Source organism: Suricata suricatta, chromosome 1, assembly GCF_006229205.1.
Source record: "Suricata suricatta isolate VVHF042 chromosome 1, meerkat_22Aug2017_6uvM2_HiC, whole genome shotgun sequence".
In the NCBI taxonomy this organism is placed as follows: Eukaryota; Metazoa; Chordata; class Mammalia; order Carnivora; family Herpestidae; genus Suricata; species Suricata suricatta.
In genome coordinates, this window is record NC_043700.1 from 74,883,896 (window position 1) to 74,889,171 (window position 5,276).

Consider the following 5,276-nt stretch of genomic DNA (forward strand, 5'->3'; position numbering starts at 1 on the left):
GCAGTATACAATACAGGGTCTATCCTCACCTATCCTCACTGTGCTTTTGTTCTCTACAGGAAAATTGACATGGAACCAAAAAGCAGCAACAAAAAACAAACAAAAAACAATAACAAAACAAACACACACACACACACAAATACATATCTAATTTAAAATTAAAGTGCCATACAGTTAGAGTAAAGGATGCATGAGAGATTAGAATTGAGGGCATGATATAAATCAGGAGTACGGTCAGGAAGACTTAATGACTTCTGGTCATTTAATCAGTGACCAGAAGAGTCAGTAAGAGTTAACCATTAAATAGGCGGCTTTGAGAACAGAGTAGTCCAGGCAGCAAACCAGCCTCTACACGCCTCTGGAATGACAAGGAGTCTGGCACACTCAAGAAACTAAAAGAGGTGAGGTGGCCGAAGCCTAGTCACTGAAAGATTCTGGCTCAAGCCAACACAGGGTGGTGGAGGAGAGGCAGGGGCCAGATGGCAGAGCCTCATAGGCCATAGGAGGATTTTGGATTGTCTCATAATGCTTTTGGGAGCATTGGAAGAGTTTTCAGCAGGATGATAATGTGATCTGGTTTGTGTTTTCTCTCTGGCTGCTGTGTGGAGACCAGAGGGAAGCCTTTTGGAGTTGTCTGAGCAAGAAATGGCATAGCTTTACCCTCTAAGTAACAGTGGAGAAATGAGGAGAGTGTCAAAGATGGGCCTCGGGCTCCCGTCATGGTAAATTAGGTGGGTGGATATGAACTTTACTGAACATTTCACTGAAAGGAAAACACGGGGTAAGAAGTCAATGTGGTGACTGGGATGGGCAAGACCAGTTTCAATTTCAGACTCATTAAGGTTTACATGCCTAGGAGACATTCTGTGTGTGAGATAAGCATTTTTAGGCTTTGCTCAGTACCTGGATCAGTTAAGGATTTAAAACAATGCAAATTGGCCAGGTTCTAGTTAGATAAAAATAGAGGTTAATACAGATGAAACCTTCCCTTCATGTAGGTTCCGCTACATACAGTCTTGTCTTTCCCTGATGAGTAACAAAGTTGCCACCCATAAAGTTCAAATATGGGTTCTACTCTGCTCTTTGGATATGTTTCAGGGTGAGTCAGTTAAAATTAGGACCAGACACATTATAACAGAAAATCCAAAATAAGTCATTTAGACCATAAGGAATGTATTTTTGTCTCATGTAAAAGAAGTCCAGAAGTAAATAGTCTAACATGATTCCCCAGTCCCCAGGGAAGCATTGGTTTCCATTCTGTTTCACTTCATAATACAAGGTGGCCCCTAGACCTGCCTGTGAAAGAAGGGAATGATAAAAGTGCTCCCCGCAGGCCGAGTCAGGACTTTTTTCAGCCTTCCTGTGGGTCTTAGCCATTTTTGTTTTTTATATCATTAGCCAGAACTTAGTCACATGGCCACACTTCCCTGCAAGAGAAAAATATGTTCTTTTTAAAATGTTTATTTATTTTTGAGGGGGTAGGGGTAGGGGCAGAGAGAGAGGGAGACAGAGAATTCAAAACAGGCTCTGTGCTGAGAGCAGAGACCCTAATGTGGGGCTCAAACTCACAAGCTATGAGATTTTTACCTGAGCTGAAGATGGAGGTTTAACCAACTGAGCCACCCAGGTGCCCCAAAGATGTGGTCTTTTACCCAAGTACACTGCCACATGAAAGAAACTTGAATTTTCCTACAAAGAGAAAAAGGACAATAGATAGTGAGCAGGAACCTAGCAGTCTCTGCTGTAGGCTGATACCTTTATGAGTGAGGTGCATAAATTATTGCTGTGGCAAAACATAAATTATATAATGAGAGGAAATATAAATCTTTGGGTGTCTTCCAAACTGTATTATGCTTTCTCACACAAGTATGGGGGGATATGCCAAAATAGTGTAAATAAGAAATTATTGGATAAGATCACTAAAATCCTCCCTGAAGACGTAGGACAGGCTTCTGTAGATTTATCACCACTCCAGCTTCGTTTGTCTGTGATTTTCTCAGCTCCACCCCAGCTGAGTATTGACTTTAGCCCTTTGGAAGTTCCCTTTGGGAGAATCGAATGGCTTCCATCATTTCCAGATTTACCTATAAACAATGCCACTTTCTATACTAGAAAGATACCCGCTATCATAACTACTTCACTCTGAGCATCCAACCCATTTAGGAGACTGCCATGCCCTGTCTCAGTTACACTCGGAGGCTCTCCCTCACTGGCCACTGAGGCAGAGGTAGGGGTAAGCAGCTTAGGCCACCTGGCAGCCACTCTTTGAGCTGGGGGTGACCAATGCAGGTGGGCAGCATCTAGTCCATCGGGGGCTGAAAGAAACAAAAAGGCAATGGAAGGTAAATTCCCTCTCTTTCTGAGTTGGGATGTCCATCTTCTCCTACCATCAGCCATTGGTGCTCCTGGCTCTCTTGCCTTCAGACTCAGACGAGGACTTACATTACTGGCTTTCTGGTTCTTCAGCTTGCAAATGGAAGATGGTGAGGCTTCTTGGGAGTGTATATAGAAAAACCTTTGGGCTGAAGGTGAGTCAATCCACCAAGATATGAGGATGCTATACAATAGGTTTGTGAACTAGTAATCTATAAAATATAATGGTGATGGTTGAACAGCAATGTGAACATACTTAACCTTGCTAAACTGTACGCTTAAAATGGCTAAAATGGTAGCCTTTGCGTTATATGTATTTTACCACAATAAAAATAATACATATATTCATACCACAATAAAAACATATGTTTTTATATATCCCATTGGTTGGTCCTGTTTCTAGAGGAAACCCTAATATACTCTGTGTCTCTCAGGAGTACAGTGGGCACATGTATGTGCTGTGGAGAAGCTATTACTCATGCCTCCAACGTTTACAAAGCACCCACTATATTCCAGGGAGGACTCTAGGGCTAGGAAGACAATAGTGAATGAAATAAGCACTTCTGTGCAAGTGAACGCTTCATGCCTTCATGAATTAATAGTCTCCAGTCAGAGAGAAAGAACATATTGAATAATTACAGATATGAATATTAAATGAAATCACTGATAAGTGCTAGGATAGAACTGTACATGGTGCTATAAATAGTAGGAATGTGGCCTTTTCTGAGATGTTAGTGAGGAATTAACATTGAGCCCAGATCTGAAGGATGAGGAGTTCACTGAGCACAGGAAAAGTGAATACGATCTAGAGAGGGAAGAAACATGCCCAGCGAAAGCTTTGTCAGAGAGCCAGTTCAAGAAACTGAAGAAGGCCATGCGGCTGCAGCCCCGTGGGCTGGGCTGCAGCCCCTGAAGAGGGAGCGAGTGCCCATCCATCTGTATTTGCACCAGGCGTAGCGTCTTTCCCTCAGAACACTGAGTTTAGAAACTACCCCCCACCCAGGTTTCCCTGATTGTTTATAGAGGATGCTGTTCTTTTCCAGAACTTTGAGACATCATTTGGAAGAAATTGAGACCCCAAGAAAGTACTGGAACTATTCCACTTACCTAATGTTAGTCGGCAAATATTGAGTACCTGGCAGGAGCAAGGCACTGTGGAAAGCGCTGCAAGAAATTCCAAGGTGAGACAGTTCCTAATCCCAAGGCATCTATAATCTGGTGTACTTCAGCCAGGGAAGAAACAACAGAGGGACAATGACAAAACAAAGCCCAAGCCCATGGTTGCTTTATACTGGCAGCCTGGCTAAGAAGTAGACAATCCCAGGGAAGCTGGTGTAGGAAATGGGGAATGGGTATGGGGGGGGGGGGGGAAGGCAGGATTTCCCAATTCTCTCACATTTAAATGAAGAGCTTCTGAAGAAATCTAGGACTCCTATCTTTTCAAGTTTGTAGTTAGAAGAACCTGACTCATGAAGATGTGGGTCAAGTGGAATGCCCTGTTGTAGTGAAATCAGTTTTTCCTGCCCCCAGGCTTGGAGAGACTTGGAACGGAGAAGAGGGGCCTGGGTATATCATATTATATATGCTGATTTATATCAGTAGGCACTCCCCACTGCCCACAGATCCCTCAAGAAAACACTGCCCTCTTTTCTATAATATGTGAATCAACTGACCCAAGCAGAGATCTTGCATTTCATTTTATCCAGATAGCAATGTATATAAAAAATGTTAGAAGGAGGGGCACCTGGGTGGCTCAGTCGGTTGAGCGTCCAGCTTCAGCTCAGGTTATGATCTCATGGTTCGTGGGTTCGAACCCCACATCAGGCTCTGTTCTGACAGCTAGCTCAGAGCCTGGAGCCTGTCTTTGAAGTCTGTGTCTCCCTCTCTCTCTGATCCTCCCCTGCTCATGCTGTCTCTCTCTCTCTCAAAAATAAATAAAACATTAAAAAAAAATTTTTTTTAATGTTAGAAGCAAAGAGGAGAGCTCTAAACAGTATGCTTTTCCCGGCACCACAAATGCCCCTGATATGACCCAGAGAGAGGTTTTCACAGGGTGACCTTCAAACGGGCAATTATCCAGTCACTGGAAAGCCAATCTACAATGGCTAGAGGCATACTCTCAGAGTTCATTGGCACTTCAGTAAAATAGAAAATGAAAAAAGCTTAAATACTTACATGTTATCTTTTGACCCAATATGTCCAGACCTGATAATTTGCCCATATATATGCTTAGGGCTATTTGCTGCATGAAGGAAAAAAGGGGAGGAAAGGAAGCAATCTAACAATTGAAAAATAGTAAAATAAATCAGCACATACCAACTCAACATATTCATAAGTATTCAGGCTTTGTTGCCATTAAAATTATCACTTTTGGGGGTGCCTGTGTGGCTCAGTTGGTTAACACGTCCGACACTTGATTTTGGCTCAGATGATGATCTCACAGTTTGTGGGTTCGGGTCCCACATCTGGCTCTGAGTTGATAGTGCAGAGCCTGCTTAGAATTCTGTCTCCCTCTCTCTGTCCTTCCCCTGCTTGCTCTCTCTCTTTCTCTCAAATAAACATTTTTTTTAAACAATCACTCTTTTTGTTCTTAGTGGTAGATACTGGGATTTTTGGATGCTGAGCCTTTATTCCCACCTGCCAAAAGCACACTGACTTTCACCCGAGTAATTATTTTCCCACATAGCACGCAGTCTTGATAAAATTCATGTGCTTGCCTCAGACTAGGGAATCCAAAGAGATCTCTGGAAACTCCTGCTAATCCTTCCTCTCAGGCCTGCCATTGCCAAGGGTGGGGCACGGACCCTAAGCTTAGCCAACCAGACTCTTTTTCCCAGGACTTTGAAACATAGTAAAGCACTGACAGAAAACACAAAGTTCATGTGTTCCACCCCCAAGTTTCA